Source organism: Thalassophryne amazonica, chromosome 4 (assembly GCF_902500255.1).
Source record: "Thalassophryne amazonica chromosome 4, fThaAma1.1, whole genome shotgun sequence".
Classification (NCBI taxonomy): Eukaryota; Metazoa; Chordata; class Actinopteri; order Batrachoidiformes; family Batrachoididae; genus Thalassophryne; species Thalassophryne amazonica.
Window position 1 is genome coordinate 3,274,023 of NC_047106.1, and position 21,032 is coordinate 3,295,054.

The 21,032-nt window shown below is 41.7% G+C and overlaps 1 protein-coding gene across 1 annotated transcript in view; it reads right to left on the reverse strand.

Annotated features, from left to right (window-relative positions):
- The window catches only part of bcas3 (BCAS3 microtubule associated cell migration factor), a 700,663-nt gene that overhangs the window by 43,438 nt on the left and 636,193 nt on the right, over positions 1-21,032 (reverse strand).

Consider the following 21,032-nt stretch of genomic DNA (forward strand, 5'->3'; position numbering starts at 1 on the left):
ATAAAAATCCACTAGGCAGGCTGTGGAGCAGCACGACAACAGTGCTAAAAAATAAAATAAAAATAAAAACGAAAGCGTTAGCAAGCTAGTTAGCTTGCCAACGCTGATGAAGGTTAGCTGATAAAAGAGCTCCGTCGCGATGCTTCGACCGTTAGAGGTCTTCTTTAGGCGTTGGAGCACGGTGAAAAAGTAAAAAAAAAGTAAAAAAGTCTTGAAAAAGACTGTTAATTCAAAGAACTCAAACAGCTCAGTTCAAACAGCTAACAGATACAGCAGAACACCGCTGTGCTCCGGAACCAGAAAAAAGTCCACCCTCCCATGATGTCTGACAATGACAATAAAGACTACTCTGTTCTAAAGTCACGAGTGTGACATATTGCAAGGCTAACAGGCTAATGTTAGCATGAAAACACATTCTCGCCACAGAAAACAATGCTAGCAGGCAAAGGGTAGTATGGAAACATGGTGCTGTAATATACTGCAATACAGTGCTAACAGGTGTCACTTAATGTGATGCCAACAGGCTAATGCTAGCATGAAAACTCACTTCCATCACATAACAATGCTAATGGGAGTCACAATGAACTCAAGAAACACAAGAAAACTCTGTGCTTTAAAAAAAATCATACTTATTTATAATTGCAAAGAAATTTAACTTTACATGTTGCCTGATTTTAGAGGCTTTTTTAAAATAGAGAATTATGGTGTAGATAATTAGTATTTTACAATCGTCATAAAATTCTGAAATATAAAGTAGTGAACTTTTTAAATATTCTAATTAACTATTTTTCCTACTTTGGTTCAGTAAAATGCAAGAATGAATAAATTATGTACAACCCCTGGCAAAAATGATGGAATCACCGGCCTCAGAGGATGTTCATTCAGTTGTTTAATTTTGTAGAAAAAAGCAGATCACAGACATGACACAAAACTAAAGTCATTTCAAATGGCAACTTTCTGGCTTTAAGAAACACTATAAGAAATCAAGAAAAAAAAGATTGTGGCAGTCAGTAACGGTTACTTTTTAGACCAAGCAGAGGAAAAAAAAAATATGGAATCACTCAATTCTGAGGAAAAAATTATGGCATCACCCTGTAAATTTTCATCCCCCAAATTAACACCTGCATCAAATCAGATCTGCTCATTGACATTGACCCTATGCCATGACATTGACCCTATGTGTCTTTTTGACTGTGGAAATTTACATGTTCTCTTCAGGCAGTCATCTTTATAAATCTCATTGGAACGGCACCAAACAAAAGTTCCAGCATCATCACCTTGCCCAATGCAGATTCGAGATTCATCACTGAATATGACTTTCATCCAGTCATCCACAGTCCACAGTTGCTTTTCCTTAGCCCATTGTAACCTTGTTTTTTTCTGTTTAGGTGTTAATGATGGCTTTCGTTTAGCTTTTCCGTATGTAAATCCCATTTCCTTTAGGCGGTTTCTTACAGTTCGGTCACAGACGTTGACTCCAGTTTCCTCCCATTCGTTCCTCATTTGTTTTGTTGTACATTTTTCGGTTTTGAGACATATTGCTTTAAGTTTTCTGTCTTGACGCTTTGATGTCTTCCTTGGTCTACCAGTATGTTTGCCTTTAACAACCTTCCCATGTTGTTTGTATTTGGTCCAGAGTTTAGACACAGCTGACTGTGAACAACCAACATCTTTTGCAACATTGCGTGATGATTTACCCTCTTTTAAGAGTTTGATAATCCTCTCCTTTGTTTCAATTGACATCTCTCGTGTTGGAGCCATGATTCATGTCAGTCCACTTGGTGCAACAGCTCTCCAAGGTGTGTTCACTCCTTTTTAGATGCAGACTAACGAGCAGATCTGATATGATGCAGGTGTTAGTTTTGGGGATGAAAATTTACAGGGTGATTCCATAATTTCTTCCTCAGAATTGAGTGATTCCATGTTTTTTTCCTCTGCTTGGTATAAAAAAGTAACCGTTACTGACTGCCACAATCTTTTTTTCTTGATTTCTTATAGTGTTTCTTAAAGCCAGAAAGTTGCCATTTGAAATGACTTTAGTTTTGTGTCATGTCTGTGATCTGCTTTTTTCTACAAAATTAAACAACTGAATGAACATCCTCCGAGGCCGGTGATTCCATAATTTTTGCCAGGGGTTGTATAAAAAAGTAGTTTGAAATGAAATTAGTGGAGTGAGGAAAAAAACACCCGTAAGAGCTTTAATGGCATTTGTGTTGACCTTTCAGTTCATTTTTATAAACTTTGTGCGTCGCTGTAATGACTGAAACAGAAAACACCTGAAAGAACGTGATCAGTTCTGTTGAATTTGATGAAGAGGCGTCTCCTGAGGGACAGCAGCACCCGGCAGCGGACTGTGAATAATCTGAGTTTGCTGCTGTAAAACCTGACTGTCGCCGGCTTGAAGCTCATTAAGACGTGCACACACACATGCACACGTGCACATGCTGTGGTTGAGAGGAAAATCTCAATCTACACCACAAAAAAAGTTATATCAACAGATATTTCCTTTTCTAAACGTTATCTTTCGGGCTCTAAGAGCTGAACCACGGGGGTGAATGTTTTCTATGAAGTGATAATATCACGTATGTGGTGGAACGCGCCCAAAGTCCACATACACCGCGGCGAGGCAGCCATTATTAAATCAGTATGACTGCTTGGACCAGCGCCTGCTCGCCTATAAATAACAACATGTTAAAGAGGCAGAACAGAGGAGTCACACGGGCAAACACAGAAATAAAAACCCCGTGCGCACGGAGACACGGAGATCACAGACACAAACATACACACGTTAATCCAAACAAAGTGAAGACTGTGTAAACACATGTGCACTGACTCGTGTACATCATGCCTGCACACGTATGTGAGAGTGCAGTTCCTCAGATACACACACACACACACCCGTACATGTGGTGCAGCGGCATGCCAGAGTTCTGGGTGGTGAGAAAGTACTTGTTTAGAACGACAGTGCCAGTTGAAGGTACTGTACATCACCTGCAAAATGCGTGCATTCTTTGTGTGCACACCTGTCTCAACCACAGGGGGCAGTGTAACCATGGGAGCCATGACAAACAACAACAGACGGAACAACAAAACAAAAATGGTAGAAAGCTCGTTCACAATGATGTCGCTACACGGTGTGACAGTAAAACACGTCGGAACATTCAGCGTGAAATAATCTGCCCCCTAGTGGAGAAACATTCTAAATTATTCACAGCAAGATATGTATAAAAGACAAGTGTGGGTGAAGTTTGTTCGTATGTAAGGAGCCGTTATCAGCCACGCTTCACCCTGAGATCAACAATAACGCTCCCTCCGACTCACTTCGATAATAAGTGTGGTCCTCTGGACATATGATCCAGCACACAGGACCCTGAGTGTTGAGGATCCCAGCAGCTGGAGAAGGTCAGGATGGCTGCAGCAGAGATATGGTTATGTTTTCTGCCTGTGTGGTTGCCATCCAGGACCCAAGATGGTTCTGTGGTGTCAACTGCACCAGCACATGGACCAGTCCACCACGTCCCTGCAGACTCTCATGGACTCTGATTTAGTGATCATCATCCAGATTCCACCGACCCTGGTTCCAAATACTCCCAAAGCTCTGAACGAGCCACCAGAATGCCAAAACACCAGCAACGAAGTCCAGATCTTATCACAGCCAACCCGTTCATTCTAGCAAGCAGCTCATCCTACACTTCCCTATCCTTGGCCAACTCCTCCAACTCTTCCTGGGGAACCCCGAGGCTCTCCCAAGATGGGACATAGAATCCCTCCAGCATGTCCAGGGTCTTCCCTGTTGCCTCCTCCCAGTTGGATGTGCCTAGAACACCTCCATCGGGAGACAAAGTGTCAGAAAGATGTCCCCCCCCCACAGCTGATGACACTCGAATCTCAGAAAGTCTGAAAACTCTGAAGACACCTCAGATGTTTCTGGCGTTCCAAGCACCAGCTCTAAATCACACGTGCACAGGTTTGATTCTGTGCACAGCGTCTGCTCATCCATGTCCATCCACGAAACAAACTGTGCCAAAAGACAGAAAACCTGGAGTTCATGAAGGTGACACGTGCACACGTCGAAGGAAATGCTCTCATCTTTGGTGCTGATAAGACTCCTGTAAATATTTGTGCTGAGTCGGGCGTGTGGAGGTCCAGCTGAGTGAGCGCCGCGCTGTTCCGACAGCTCTCCTCCTTTATTATTATTATTATTCGTCCCGGTTTCTTTGAGTCTGGTTCCAACAAGTGGAGCCAGTGGCGAACCAGTAAATGTGGGTGGTCCCCGACATCCGGACCTCATTAATCAGACTGAATGAAGTCAACACGCACGCTGTCCAGGACAGCAACACCGCAAACAGACCCAGCGCCGCCAGCAACCGCAGCTTATTTATCTGATCCTTATCCCGCATCACGAGTCCCCGGGAGAACAGACCAATTCAGATCAGGACGTCCACCGCTCTCAGGATTCGAACCGACAACCTGCTGTGGACGTCTGCTGAGTGGGTTCTGATGGAGGGACGTCACTGTGTGATGGAGTTTTGGGGATGAAGCTCAGACGTGACGGATCTTAATTGACTTTATTTTTGCTTTTCCATTCTTTTATTTTTGTGTTTAACTCTGTGCACACTCTGCCAGCGCGCACAGAGTTAAACACGGAGTTTTCCGCTCTTCCCCGGGTCGGTGATTAACTGCGCACACTCTGCCAGCGTGCACAAAGAGTTAAACACAGAGATTTCTGCTCTTCCTCTGGTCGGTGTTTAACTCTGCGCACACTCTGCCGGTGCGCACAGAGTTAAACACAGAGTTTTCCGCTCTTCCTCGGGTCGGTGTTTAACTCTGCGCACTCTGGCAGCGTGTACAAAGTTAAACACAGAGTTTTCCGCTCTTCCTTGGGTCGGTGTTTAACTCTGCGCACACTCTGCCACCGTGCACAGAGTTAAACACAGAGTTAAACACAGAGTTTTCCGCTCTTCCTCGGGTCGGTGTTTAACTCTGCCCACTCTGCCAGCGTGCACAGAGTTAAACAGAGTTTTCCACTCTTCCTCATGCATTTATTTCCTCTAGGCTGGACTATTGTAATTCATTATTATCAGGTTGTCCTAAAAGTTCCCTAAAAAGCCTTCAGTTAATTCAAAATGCTGCAGCTAGAGTACTGACGGGGACTAGCAGGAGAGAGCATATCTCACCCGTGTTGGCCTCCCTTCATTGGCTTCCTGTTAATGCTAGAATAGAATTTAAAATTCTTCTTCTTACTTATAAGGTTTTGAATAATCAGGTCCCATCTTATCTTAGGGACCTCGTAGTACCATATTACCCCATTAGAGCGCTTCGCTCTCAGACTGCGGGCTTACTTGTAGTTCCTAGGGTTTGTAAGAGTAGAATGGGAGGCAGAGCCTTCAGCTTTCAGGCTCCTCTCCTGTGGAACCAGCTCCCAATTCAGATCAGGGAGACAGATACCCTCTCTACTTTTAAGATTAGGCTTAAAACTTTCCTTTTCGCTAAGGCTTATAGTTAGGGCTGGATCGGGTGACCCTGGACCATCCCTTGGTTATGTTGCTTTAGACGTAGACTGTGGGGGGGTTCCCATGATGCACTGTTTCTTTCTCTTTTTGCTCCGTATGCATCACTCTGCATTTAATCATTAGTGATCGATCTCTTTTTCCTGGTTCTTTCCCTCAGCCCCAACCAGTCTCAGCAGAAGACTGCCCCTCCCTGAGCCTGGTTCTGCTGGAGGTTTCTTCCTGTTAATAGGGAGTTTTTCCTTCCCACTGTGGCCAAGTGCTTGCTCATAGGGGGTCGTTTTGACCGTTGGGGTTTTTCATAATTATTGTATGGCCTTGCCTTGCAATGTGGAGCGCCTTGGGGCAACTGTTTGTTGTGATTTGGCGCTATATAAGAAAAAAGTTGATTGATTGATTGATTCCTCGGGTCGGTGTTTAACTCTGAGCAGTCTGCCAGCGTGTACAGAGTTAAACACAGAGATAAACACAGAGTTTTCCGCTCTTCCTTGGGTCGGTGTTTAACTCTGCGCACTCTGCCAGCGTGTACAGAGTTAAACACAGAGTTAAACACAGAGTTTTCTGCTTTTCCTCGGGTCGGTGTTTAACTCTGCGCACTCTGCCAGCGTGTATAGAATTAAACATAGAGTTTTCCGCTCTTCCTCGGGTCGGTGTTTAACTCTGCCAGCGTGCCTGATCTTCAGTGAGCACGGTTTTTGTGCACACGAGATCCTCGTGACAAATGAGCTTCCATTTGCAGTTAATCCTGTCATACATCACGTTAACCCTGTTGTAATTACGGTGCAGTTGTCTTTAATGCGGTTCTGCCTCACAAACAGCTCCAGCTGAAGTTCAGAACCGGTGAGATCATAAGGCCCACAGAGTCTCTGAGCTGATACAGCGTCATAATTTTATGATGTGGAAGCAGAAGTTCCTGCTGCTGTTATTATTATTCTGCAGCTCTGAAAAACCCTTCTGTTATTTTACATCCACACAGAATATTTCATGCACTATATTCATTCATTCATTTTCTATACCTGCTTACTCTAATTAAGGGTCACGGGGGGCTGGAGTTTATCCCAGCAGTCACAGGGTGTGAGGCGGCTTCACCCTGGACAGGACGCCAGTGTGTCCCAGGGACACATACAGACAAACAAACACAGTCACACCTACGGACAGTTGAAAGTTTCCAGTCCATCTAACCTGTGTGTCTTTGGATGTGGGTGGAAGCCGGAGCACCTGGAGGAAACCCACACAAACACGGGAAGAACATGCAAACTCCACACAGAAAGGACAGGAAGCGATCCTATGACCTTCTTACTTTGAGGCCACACTGCTAAACACTAAGCCGCCGTGCTGCCTGTGCACTGGATTTCATGCACTGGATTTCTATACCATACCAACTTTATTTATAAAGCACCTCAACACAACGGCCGCTGACACAAAGTGTTGTCCACTAAAACATCCATTAAAACATTAAAACATACATTTACATAGATGAATAAGAAATACAATTTAAAACTAAGTCTCTTTGGGGGTTAAAGCCAAGAAGAACAAAATAAGTTTTCAAATAAACTTTAAAAATCGGCAGTGAAGGAGCCTCTCGAACACACAACAGCAAACTGCTCAACAATTTAGGAGAAACAATATTTCTTTCACTGTATTCCATGTACTATATTTCATGCACTATTCTGGGCTTATGTGTGTTTCTTGATAATTCTCGCTTTAATGATCCTCTGACTGTCTGAACAACGTATTACCGGGAAATAGTGGAGGACATGTCTATCCATCCAAACATTTGTCAGTATATCTGCAAGGCCCTGTGGTCAAAACTAACCAGACTTAGCATAAGGGTGGTCACCATGGCAACAGTGACCTGATTTGTATTTGAATTATGATGCAGAACACTCGACCCAACCTCACCTTTTAATTTTTTAATGTGTTTTGTTTTAATATGGACCGTAACATAATTTTTCATGTAATTTAACCTTTATTTAACCAGGTTAGTCCTGTTGAGATCAAGATCTCTTTAGCAAGGGAGACCTGGACAATTATAAAGTCTCCAGTCCACCTAACCTGCATGTCTTTGGATGTGGGAGGAAACCGGAGCAAATGACAAAAACAGAAAAAAAAAAGACAGCTTTCGTTACATGGACTTTCTGTTTCACTGCAGACAGCATGAAGCCAAAATACCTGATTTCATTTGTTATTATGATCATGTATTCCTGCATTTAAGGCCTGAAACACATTCCATAAATAACAATAATAAAGTTGGGATGGGGTAAATTTTCTTTTTCTAAATATAAGGATTAAATCAAATCAAATCAATTTTATTTATATAGCGCCAAATCACAACGAACAGTTGCCCCAAGGTGCTTTATATTGTAAGGCAAAAGCCATACAATAATTATAGAAAAACCCCAACGGTCAAAACAACCCCCTATGAGCAAGCAGGTGAATAAAAAGAAACACTCAGTGCATCATGGGAACCCCCCAGCAGTCTACGTCTATAGCAGCATAACTAAGGGATGGTTCAGGGTCACCTGATCCAGCCCTAATTACACTCAAAAATATAAACGCAACACTTTTGCTTTTGCTCTCATTTTGTATGAGATGAACTCAAAGATCTAAAAGTTTTTCCACATACACAATATCACCATTTCCCTCAAATATTGTTCACAAACCAGTCTAAATCAGTTCCTGCCAATATCCAGCAACTTCGCGCAGCCATTGAAGAGGAGTGGACCAACATTCCACAGGCCACAATAGACAACCTGATCAACTCTATGCGAAGGAGATGTGTTGCACTGCATGAGGCAAATGGTGGTCACACCAGATACTGACTGGTATCCCCCCCCATAAAACAAAACTGCACCTTTCAGAGTGGCCTTTTATTGTGGACAGTAAGTAAGTAAGTAAGTAAGTAAATTTTATTTATATAGCACCTTTCACAGACAAGAGCCACAAGGTGCTTCACAACATAAAAGCAGAGTACACCACACAAAACATCAGACAATGGCCGAGACATAAAAACATAAAACATAACATAGGATCACAGAGCAGCCTAAAAGCTAAGCAAACGCTTGAGTAAAAAAGAAAGTCTTAAGTTGGCTTTTAAAAGTATCGACAGAGTCCAGTGAGTGCAGAGAGAGCGGGAGACCATTCCAACGCCTGGGAGCAACAGCCTGGAAGGATCGCTCTCCTCTGGTTGCAAAATGGGTGCGAGGAACCATCTACAGATTTTGGTCCACAGACCTCAAAGCCCTGGCAGGGGCATAAGGCTGGATGAGGTCACAGATATAGGGAGGCGCCTGGCCATGTAGAGCTCTAAAAGTTAAAACCAAAATTTTAAAATTGATCCTGAAGGACACTGGCAGCCAATGAAGTTCCTTTAAAATTGGGGAAATATGAGTCCTTCTGTTAGCTTGTGTCAGAATTCTTGCTGCAGAGTTCTGTACCAACTGCAGTCGACGCAACTCCTTTTTGTTTAGACATGAAAACAAACTGTTACAATAGTCTAAACGTGTCGACACAAAAGCATGAATAATAAGCTCTAAATAATTTCGAGACACCATTTTCCTGAGCTTAGAGATATTTCTTAATTGAAAGAAGCAATTCCTCGTCAGCTGTTTACAATGCTGTACCAACGACATGTCTTTGTCAAAAATGACACCCAGGTTTTGAAGACATGATTTAGCAGACTGGCCCAGGTCTCCCAAGTACTGCTGAATACCTGGAATATGGGCATCAGGGGCAATAACCAATGTCTCTGTTTTGTCTGCATTAAGCTGAAGAAAGTTATTCGTTAGCCATTGTTTAATTTCCGCCAAACAATGGAGGAGGGAATCAAGCCTCTTAATCTCAGATGGCTTAAAGGAGCAGTAAAGCTGGATGTCATCCGCAAATAACTGGTAAGAGACATCAGTAAATCTTTGAATGATCCTACCTAAAGGGATCAAGTACAATAAAACCAAAATGGGGCCCAATACAGAACCCTGAGGGACTCCACATAACAGGTCCGCAGACTCTGACCTTATCTGGTTAGCAAAAACGCTAAAGCTGCGCCCAGACAGATATGAAAAAACCACCGAAGAACAGTCTAAGGCACACCTGTGCACTAATCATGGTGTCTAATCAGCATCTTGATATGGCACACCTGTGAGGTGGGATGGATTATCTCAGCAAAGGAGAAGTGCTCACTATCACAGATTTAGACTGGTTTGTGAACAATATTTGAGGGAAATGGTGATATTGTGTATGTGGAAAAAGTTTTAGATCTTTGAGTTCATCTCATACAAAATGGGAGCAAAACCAAAAGTGTTGCGTTTATATTTTTGTTGAGTGTATGAGCTTTGGCAAAAAGGAAAGTTTTAAGCCTAATCTTAAAAGTAGAGAGGGTGTCTGTCTCCCTGATCTGAATTGGGAGCTGGTTCCACAGGAGAGGAGCCTGAAAGCTGAAGGCTCTGCCTCCCATTCTACTCTTACAAACCCTAGGAACTACAAGTAAGCCTGCAGTCTGAGAGCAAAGCGCTCTATTGGGGTGATATGGTACTATGAGGTCCCTAAGATAAGATGGGACCTGATTATTCAAAACCTTATAAGTAAGAAGAAGAATTTTAAATTCTATTCTGGAATTAACAGGAAGCCAATGAAGAGAGGCCAATATGGGTGAGATATGCTCTCTCCTTCTAGTCCCCGTCAGTACTCTAGCTGCAGCATTTTGAATTAACTGAAGGCTTTTCAGGGAACTTTTAGGACAACCTGATAATAATGAATTACAACAGTCCAGCCTAGAGGAAATAAATGCATGAATTAGTTTTTCAGCATCACTCTGAGACAAGACCTTTCTAATTTCAGAGATATTGCGCAAATGTAAAAAAGCAGTCCTACATATTTGCTTAATATGCACATTGAATGATATATCCTGATCAAAAATGACTCCAAGATTTCTCACAGTATTACTAGAGGTCAGGGTAATGCCATCCAGAGTAAGGATCTGGTTAGACACCATTTTTCTAAGATTTGTGGGGCCAAGTACAATAACTTCAGTTTTACCTGAGTTTAAAAGCAGGAAATTTGAGGTCATCCACGTCTTTATGTCTGTAAGACAATCCTGCAGTTTAACTAATTGGTGTGTGTCCTCTGGCTTCATGGATAGATAAAGCTGGGTATCATCTGCGTAACAATGAAAATTTAAGCAATGCCGTCTAATAATACTGCCTAAGGGAAGCATGTATAAAGTGAATAAAATTGGTAAATAAATCAAATAAATCATCATTTTTACAGTTTTTTTCAAGACGAGTCAGGGGATGAACACATGAACATTTCCACGTCACTGAATATGTCTTGGACCTTTGGAGAAAGCGCGAATGGCAACAACCACAATGACAGAAACCTGTAACTCCGTCAGAGCTGTCTGGGTGTCATGGTGGCTTCCCTCACAAGTCTCCTTCCAGCACGGTCGCTCAGTTTTTGAGAGCTGCAGACTTTACACAGGTTTAACATACATTACCAAGCTGATGGATTGAAATGAAGTGTCAGATCTACTCAGTGGCTTGGAAGCGTTCATGTGTTCACCTACTGACTATAGATGGAGATAAATGAAAAAGTGGCTTGACATAATTGCAGTAAAGTGACAAAGAAGGAGGTGGCGTTGGCAAGCCTGGCTCAGATAAACCGGGTCACGTTGGCAGGAGTTCACTAACTAAACGCTTCAGTGGAATTTGTGTTGTGCAGGCAGCAGTGCGCCAAATCCGTTTAGCAACATTATGTCACTGGAGCCTAATCTAATCACAGCCGCGCTGAGCTGGAGTCTCTCTTGTCCTCTGTTCTTCTTCTGTCCATCTCTCTGTGAGTGTCACCTGCCCTGCGAGCTGGAGACGCCGGGTCTCAGTGTTAGCGTGAGAGTCCCGTTAGCTTGACTGGGGGCTTTGTTTTCCCTGTGAATGTGCAGCGTGCATGCACGTGTGCGTTCTGGGAGGCGTGTCAGCGCTGGTGATTTGTTGGATCAGCGAGAGTTCCTGCTCAGATCCTCTGAAGTTCTCCTGTGTGACACTGGAGATGGAAAAGATTAATCTGACGGACAAACGCATCCACTTCAAAGCTGTGAATGAATAAAATCACTCGCTCACAAAGCGCGGCCGAGGAAAAACTACGAGTGCAGACATAAGTGCTGAGTGCAGAACCTGCTGCTCTTCACGGTCAGTGAAGGAAACCATCATCAGGCTGAAGAATCCACTAAAGTTCAAGTTCAAGTACTTTTATTGTCATTTCAACCATATACACAGTGAAACCAAACAACGTTCCTCCAGGACCAAAGGTGCTACAAAGAATATTATTATGGTTTATCACGATAAACAATAATAAAGACCCGGAGGACCCACTACCGAGGAGAACGCCGTCTCTGCCACAGTGACCAACCAGCCGGGAGGCGCTGATGCTCGGACTCTGGTGTGAACCAAAGAAACCATCTGTGAGCCGCTTCACAGGCTGCAACTCCATCTGGTTCCACGTGGACCGCGGTACGAGTACAAATGGACATTATTGCGGTCCACTTGAGGAAGTCAAGCAGGTAAGGGAAGAATCTTGCACATGCTGGCACAAGCTCTTGTATGATGTCGTACTTCCCAAATCTGGAGGACTGACCAAAATCCAACATGGCAGCTATTTTCCAAGATGGTGATCTTGACTTTACAAGTGGTGAATCCGCCATATTTGGGAATTACGACGTCAGGAATCATCGTTATCACATTTGGTGCTTGTACCAGCATGTGCACGATTTTCCTGTAAGAGCTCCGCATGTTGCAAAGAACAGACAGATGAGCCAAGCGTCAAACGCACATCAATAAATCTGTTCATTTTGTTTTTTTGAAGACATTAACTCTTCACACAAGTAAGGTCTAACCTTACTAACCCCCAGAGCAACAGTGGTAAAGAAAAAACTCCCTCTGATGATTTGAGGAAGAAACCTCAAGCAGACCAAACTTAAAGGGGTGACCCTCTGCTTGGGCCATGATACAGACACAAATTACAAAACAATTTACAAAATGAATACACAGGAAATGTTCCTGGTGCACAGGAGGGTTTCAGAAAACAGACACCACACCCATTTCTGGATGGAGCCGCACCTCAAATAAAGGAAAAAAAAAAAAACAGAATCCGGCATCAGAAAGACAACAAATACAGTATAATTTGTCAGCATTAAACAACAAGAAAAACAGAAGAAAGACTAAGGTGATCGCCAGCCACTAGCCCTAAACTTCACTAAAAGAAAACTTTAAAATTTAGATAAAGTTGAGGCTGCGGCACGCTCCATTTACTAATAAAATCAATTTTAAAGAGTAAAAAGCATAGATACATACTATGACAGTATGCTAGCCATACAAAAGGGAAAATCAGTGCGTCTTAAGTCTGGAGTTGAAAGTCTCTACAGAATCTGACTGTTTTATTGACTCAGGGAGATCATTCCACAGAACAGGGGCACGATAAGAGAAAGCTCTGTGACCCACAGACTTCTTATTCAGACTTCTTATTCACCCTAGGGACACAAAGCAGCCCTGTACCGTGAGAACACAGAGCCTGTGCCGGTACGTAGGGATTAATTAGGTCAGCTAAATGGTGTAATGTGGTCGAACTTTCTGCTTCATGTCAAAAGTCTGGCTGCAGCATTTTGAACCAATTGGAGACCCCTAATGCTGGACTGCAGTAAACCAGAAAATAGACAGGATGGGATGAATCTTCACTATATTTCACAGGTGGAAGAAAGCAGTCCTTGCAATATCTCTAATGTGGAGGTCAAAGGGCAATGTCGGATCAAAAATTACCCCAAGGTTCCTCACTTTGTCAGTGTGATGTATGACACACAAGCATTAACTGGTCAAATTGATGCCGATGTCTCACTGAACCAAGAACTATTATTTCAGTCTTATCAGAGTTTAAAAGCAGGAAGCTGGGAGACATCCAGCTTCTCACTGATGCAAGGAAATCTTCTAAGGGTTTTATGTGGATGAGGGAATCCTAAAATGCTGCATTATGTGCCCACGGGGTGCTATATAAAGGGAGAAAAGCAGGGGGCCTAACACGGATTCCTGTGGAACCCCAAATTTCATGTCACTAAGGTTAGAGGTAGTGTCACTGTACAAAACACAGTGAGAATGACTGGTCAGGTATGATGTCAACCACGCAAGGGCACTCCCAGTAATCCCAAAATGATTCTCCAGCCTATCGAGTAGAATATGATGATCCACGGTATCAAACACAGCACTGAGATCTAACAGCACCAGAACCACAGTGGTGTCTGAATCCACTGCAAGCAGATCATTCACCACTTTAGTGAGAGCCGTCTCTGTGGAATGATATCTTCTAAAAGCAGACTGCAGTGGCTCGAAGAGATTATTCTCAGTTAGATAGTCCACGAGCTGCCATTAAACCAATTTTTTTCCAGAATTTTAGAGCAAAATGATAGATTTTATAATAGCCTATAGTTTCAAACTAGATTTCTTAAGTAGTGGTTTAATCACTGCAGATTTGAAACATTTAGGAACAGATCCAAAAGTTAAGGTTGTAGTGGCTGGGTTAAGGCATGCTGGGATATGTCTAACCTAATGTCTTCTATTTTCTTCTTGAAGTAATCCAGGAAATCTTGTGCTGTAGAAGCAGAGCGACTTACAGGTGGTTGTCCATGAATAAGTGTTGAACACAAACTTTGAGTTACACTTGTTTTTGTTGATTTTGTTGAGTAATGCATGCTTATAGTCTAAGATAGCATCACGCCACGCGAGGTGGAATACTTTTAAGTTTGAACTATGCCATTTCCGTTCTCAACCTCTAGCCATATGCTTGAGGTCACGCAAGTAATCACTGAACCAATGTGGGTGTGGCTTTAATAAAGGTGGCACAATCAAGTGTAGTTTTGAGCGCTGAGTATAAACTATCCACAAGACTGTCTACTGATTGGGCATTTTCCATACGTGAAGCTAAGATATCAGTCAGTCTAGCTTCGAGTTCAGTCGCAGTTGAGGAGTTGATGCGTCACGGCAGTGATAAATAAGGTTGTTGTTCCACTAAACATGGCAGCGAAACTGTAAACCTAATAAGTGAGTGATCAGAGACCACCGATGCAAAAGGCATGATGTCAATATTCGTGACAGCAATACCAGTTGCGAGAACCGAATCCAGGGTATTTCCACTAATGTGTGTCGAGTTCCCAATGCACTGCTGAAATCCTAATCATCCACAGTTTCCATAAATGATTTGCAGAGGGGATCAGAAGGCTTATTTATAATGAATGTTATCTGCACTAGTTGACAAGTTAGAGATGTTAGTACACAAGTTAGACACCTTGGCAATGTGTAGCATTGTGGGCAGAGCAGAGAATCAGATGCTCAAACGACTCATATTTGTGACCACCAGCAGCTAATAAGCTAAACCTAGATTTATAAATAAAAGCAACAGCCCCACCTTGCTTCGCATCATGAGGGACGTGACTAAATGTATATGCTGGTGGGCAGGCCTCATTTAAGGGGAGGACAGCTGTCAGTTTAAGCCAATACCTAAGTGATGATCCACAGACAAGCAAGAGGATGGCAAGAGAACGGCGAGAGGACGCGAGCTCACCGCCAGCTTCCTTCAATCTACTGAGAAAGACAATCAGATGGACAAAGTGCAATTTTTTACATTCTGATTGCTGATCCAGATCAAACACACAAACGATTACACAAGAAAGTCGACAATAAGATCAACAGGAGAATACTGCTGTGAGGAAGAAAGAAAGAAAGAAGGAATTCAAAAGTTTCTGAACTTGGCCTGATGTGGGAATCATCGATTTGTGGCTTTACTGGAGAAATCGGTAAAGTTAAAAACAAAAGAAAAAGCAAAAAGCAAATGTTGCATTACAAAAAAGAAGGAAGAAAGAAGAACAAGAACAAATAAAGAAAAATAAGAAATAATGAAGAAAGGAGAAGAAAGAGTGAAAATCAAGGAAGAAATCAGGAGGAAGAATGAAGAAAAGGAGTAACAAAGAAGAAAAACAAGAAAAAAGAAATTGGAACAAAGCAAGATGGAACATGAAGAATACAACGAATAATGAAGAAGGAGAAACACCACGAAGATTAAGACAGAAGGAAGAAGGAACAGACAGAGTGGTAAATGATCCATTTGAGGTGTGTGTGTGTGTTTGTGTGCGTGTTTGTGTGTGTTTGTGTGTGTGTGTCTGTGTATGTGTGTATGTGTACTTGTGTGAGTACAGAGAAGAGGCTAAGGTAAGACAGAAGCAGTCTGGATTGAAATCAACTTGCCTAACTGCTGCAGAGTTCACACTTAGAAAGTCCAGAGTAAAAACTCAAAGATTTCTTTTGACATTACTGATCATTACATACAGTAGTGTTCAGAATAACAGTAGTGCTATGTGACTAAAAAGATTAATCCAGGTTTTGAATATATTTCTTATTGTTACATGGGAAACAAGGTACCAGTAGATTCAGTAGATTCTCACAAATCCAACAAGACCAAGCATTCATGATATGCACACTCTTAAGGCTATGAAATTGGGCTATTAGTAAAAAAAAGTAGAAAAGGGGGTGTTCACAATAATAGTAGCATCTGCTGTTGACGCGACAAACTCAAAACTATTATGCTAAAACTGCTTTTTTATCAATCCTGTGAATCACTAAACTAGTATTTAGTTGTATAACCACAGTTTTTCATGATTTCTTCACATCTGCGAGGCATTAATTTTGTTGGTTTGGAACCAAGATTTTGCTTATTTACTAGTGTGCTTGGGGTCATTGTCTTGTTGAAACACCCATTTCAAGGGCATGTCCTCTTCAGCATAAGGCAACATGACCTCTTCAAGTATTTTGACATATCCAAACTGATCCATGATACCTGGTATGTGATATATAGGCCCAACACCATAGTAGGAGAAACATGCCCATATCATGATGCTTGCACCACCATGCTTCACTGTCTTCACTGTGAACTGTGGCTTGAATTCAGAGTTTGGGGGTTGTCTCACAAACTGACTGTGGCCCTTGGACGCAAAAAAAACAATTTTACTCCCATCAGTCCACAAAATATTCCTCCATTTCTCTTTAGGCCAGTTGATGTGTTCTTTGGCAAATTGTAACCTCTTCTGCACATGTCTTTTATTTAATAGAGGGACTTTGCGGGGGATTCTTGCAAATAAATTAGCTTCACACAGGCGTCTTCTGTCACAGCACTTACAGGTAACTCCAGACTGTCTTTGATCATCCTGGAGCTGATCAATGGGTGAGCCTTTGCCATTCTGGTTATTCTTCTATCCATTTTGATGGTTGTTTTCCGTTTTCTTCCAGGTGTCTCTGGTTTTTTTGTCCATTTTAAAGCACTGGAGTTCATTGTAGATGAACAGCCTATAATTTTGTGCACCTGCGTATACGTTTTCCCCTCTCCAATCAACTTTTTAATCAAACTACGCTGTTCTTCTGAACAATGTCTTGAACATCCCATTTTCCTCAGGCTTTCAAAGAGAAAAGCATGTTCAACAGGTGCTGGCTTCATCCTTAAATAGGGGACACCTGTTTCACACCTGTTTGTTCCACAAAAATGACGAACTCACTGACTGAATGCCACACTACTATTATTGTGAACACCCCCTTTTCTACTTTTTTTTTTTTACTAATAGCCCAATTTCATAGCCTTAAGAGTGTGCATATCATGAATGCTTGGTCTTGTTGGATTTGTGAGAATCTACTGAATCTACTGGTACCTTGTTTCCCATGTAACAATAAGAAATATACTCAAAACCTGGCTTAATCTTTTTAGTCACATAGCACTACTATTATTCTGAACACTACTGTACACGACTGACACATAAATCCTTGTTGATTTCTGGACCACTACTCTGAGGGTTGATATCATCTTTATCAGATAGATAACAGCGTGTTTTCTATAACACCACTATATCAAAAAGTTTCAGCAGTTAAATATGGAGTACCACAAGGCCCTGTGCTGAGTCCATTGTTATTTTCTCATTACCTTTAAACTCTTGGCCAGATCACTGCACAGTTATGGAGCAGCCTTTCAGTTCTATGCTGATGATATGCAGCTTTATATGTAACATATCAAATTAGGAACGCGAAAGCCTGTGTGCAGTATCAAAAAACAGATGTCATGGAACATTCGAGTTCTGAATTTCGAGAAGACTAAAATGGTCTTTGGATCAACACAGACATCGGTATCACCTATGAACAAATCTATTGGATACTTGTGTGAGGTGTCAAAGTGACAAAGCAAAGAATCTTTGTGTGATGTTTTTTACCCCAACCCGTCTTTAAACTTGTTGGGGAAATGAGTAAAAGCTTTTTTTTTTAATCACTTATGTCCATGACTAAAGTTGAGACACTGACATGTTTTAAAATGGTCAACAATTGATTACTGCATTGGATATGTTGTCTTTATTATTTTATTGTATATGTTGTACTGATTATTGTATTGTATTGTATATGTTGTATTGATTACACTGGTCAACAAAATTATTTTTCTTGCATGGACTTTGAGAACTGATTTAGGGTAATTTTGGGGTGCTGAATCCGAATCTGAGCTCAGATTTCCTCTATGACATCACGTTTGGTTTGCAATCTGAATGTTCCCAAAGTTGCTTATTCACTCACAACTTTGATACCACTAATTACACAAAAGCAGCTTCAAAACCATCATTTTTAAACCAGGTTCATAAAAACGTTTATGGCGCTGAAGAGGTGTGTGAGACTGCAGCTTTTGCTTCAATGCTTAATACGAGAAATATGCTTTCATATCTCAAAAATGTGACGTGACTGGCAAAAACTAACACCGGATTCTGATTCATCACCCCAAATTACCCAAAATCCGTTGAACAACACCTTGCAAGAGAAATGGTGCTGATCGGTGTTATTGTCTTGTCGGCTGCTCTGTGTCAGTCTGATGCTGTCAGAGCTCAGAAGCTAAGCAGTGTGGGGCCTGGTGAGTACTCGGATGGGAGACCTCTCCAGGAAGGGAATCCGGTGTAAAACCTGTGCCAAATACCATCGCAGATCTGACTGTATCCGCTGTGGAGCAGCCGAAAACACACAACAACACTGCATGTGTATTGATCATTTTATTGTATACGTTGAGTTGATGACCGTCTGTCATTATGTTGCTTATTGTCTTCATCGTATTGATTATTGTCTTTAGGACCTCTTCCCACTGATCTTTGGATCTAAGAAACAGCCATCATTGATTAGTGTATTGTATTGATTACTGTGCATGTTGTATTGACTGTCTTCAATATCTTGATTATTGTACTGATTACTGTTTCAATCAATCAATCAACTTTTTTCTTATATAGCGCCAAATCACAACAAACAGTTGCCCCAAGGCGCTCCATATTGTAAGGCAAGGCCATACAATAATTATGAAAAACGACAACGGTCAAAACGACCCCCTATGAGCAAGCACTTGGCAACAGTGGGAAGGAAAAACTCCCTTTTAACAGGAAGAAACCTCCAGCAGAACCAGGCTCAGGGAGGGGCAGTCTTCTGCTGAGACTGGTTGGGGCTGAGGGAAAAAACCAGGAAAAAGACATGCTGTGGAGGGGAGCAGAGATCGATCACTAATGATTAAATACAGAGTGATGCATACGGAGCAAAAAGAGAAAGAAACAGTGCATCATGGGAACCCCCCCACAATCTACGTCTAAAGCAGCATAACCAAGGGATGGTCCAGGGTCACCCGATCCAGCCCTAACTATAAGCCTTAGCGAAAAGGAAAGTTTTAAGCCTAATCTTAAAAGTAGAGAGGGTATCTGTCTCCCTGATCTGAATTGGGAGCTGGTTCCACAGGAGAGGAGCCTGAAAGCTGAAGGCTCTGCCTCCCATTCTACTCTTACAAACCCTAGGAACTACAAGTAAGCCCGCAGTCTGAGAGCGAAGCGCTCTAATGGGGTAATATGGTACTACGAGGTCCCTAAGATAAGATGGGACCTGATTATTCAAAACCTTATAAGTAAGAAGAAGAATTTTAAATTCTATTCTAGAATTAACAGGAAGCCAATGAAGAGAGGCCAACACGGGTGAGATATGCTCTCTCCTGCTAGTCCCCGTCAGTACTCTAGCTGCAGCATTCTGAACCAACTGAAGGCTTTTTAGGGAACTTTTAGGACAACCTGATAATAATGAATTACAATAGTCCAGCCTAGAGGAAATAAATGCATGAATTAGTTTTTCAGCATCACTCTGAGACAAGACCTTTCTGATTTTAGAGATATTGCGTAAATGCAAAAAGGCAGTCCTACATATTTGTTTAATATGCGCGTTGAATGACATATCCTGATCAAAAATGTTTACATTCTATTGATTACTGCATTGATTACTGTTTACATTGCATTGATTATTTTCTTCACTGTGTTAATTACTGTCTTCAGTGTATTGATTGCAGTCTTCACTGTATTGATTACTGTCTTCAGTGTATTGATTGCTGTCTTCATTGTATTGATTACTGTATATGTTATACTAATTACTGTGTTCAGTGTACTGACTACTGTCTTCACTATACTGATTATGTATTGATTATTGTTTTCATTGTATTAATTATGGTATATGTTGCATTGATTATTGTCTTCATTGTATTGATTATTGTCTTCATTGTATTGATTATGTACTGATTATTGTATTGTGTGCTTGTGTAAAAATGACAGCTCTGGCAGAGTTCAAAGCGAGTAGAGGAAAATTAATGAATTAATTAATCCTCTCCTCTCCTCAATTAATTTAGGAATTTTAGATTAGTTTAGTCAACATTTTGTTTCGCAAAAAAAAAATACAATTAGGATATTGCTGAGATTATGTTACAGTGGGGTAAAACAGTATTTACTCAGCCACTGATTGTGCAAGTTCTTCTGTTTAGAAAGATGAGAGAGATCTGTAATTTTCATCATAGGTACACTTCAACTGTGATAGACAAAATGAGAAAAAAATTCCAGGAAGTCACACTGTAGGATTTTTAAAGAATTTATTTGTAAATTATGGTGGAAAATAAGTATTTGGTCAATAACAAAACATCTCAATACTTTGTAACATAATCTTTGTTGGCAATGACAGAGGTCAAACGTTTCCTGTAAGTCTTCACCAGGTTTGCACACAATGCAGCTGGTATTTTGGTCCATTCCTCCATGCAGATCTCCTCTAGAGCAGTGATGTTTTGGGGCTGTCGCTGGGCAACATGGACTATCAACTCCCTCAACAAACTGTCTATGGGTTTGAGGTCTGGAGACTGGCTTGGCCACTCCAGGACTTTGAAATGCTTTTAACGGAGCCACTCCTTCGTTGCCTGAGCAGTGTGTTTGGGATCATTGTCATGCTGGAAGACCCAGCAACGTTGCCTCTTCAATGCTCTCATTGATGGAAGGAGGTTTTTGCTTAAAATCTCATGATACATGGCCACGTTCATTCTGCCCTTAACACGGATGAGTCGTCCTGTCCCCTTTGCAGAAAAACAGCCCCAAAGCATGATGTTTCTAAATTCTGGGTCTTTTAGTTAAGTTTAGGGCTA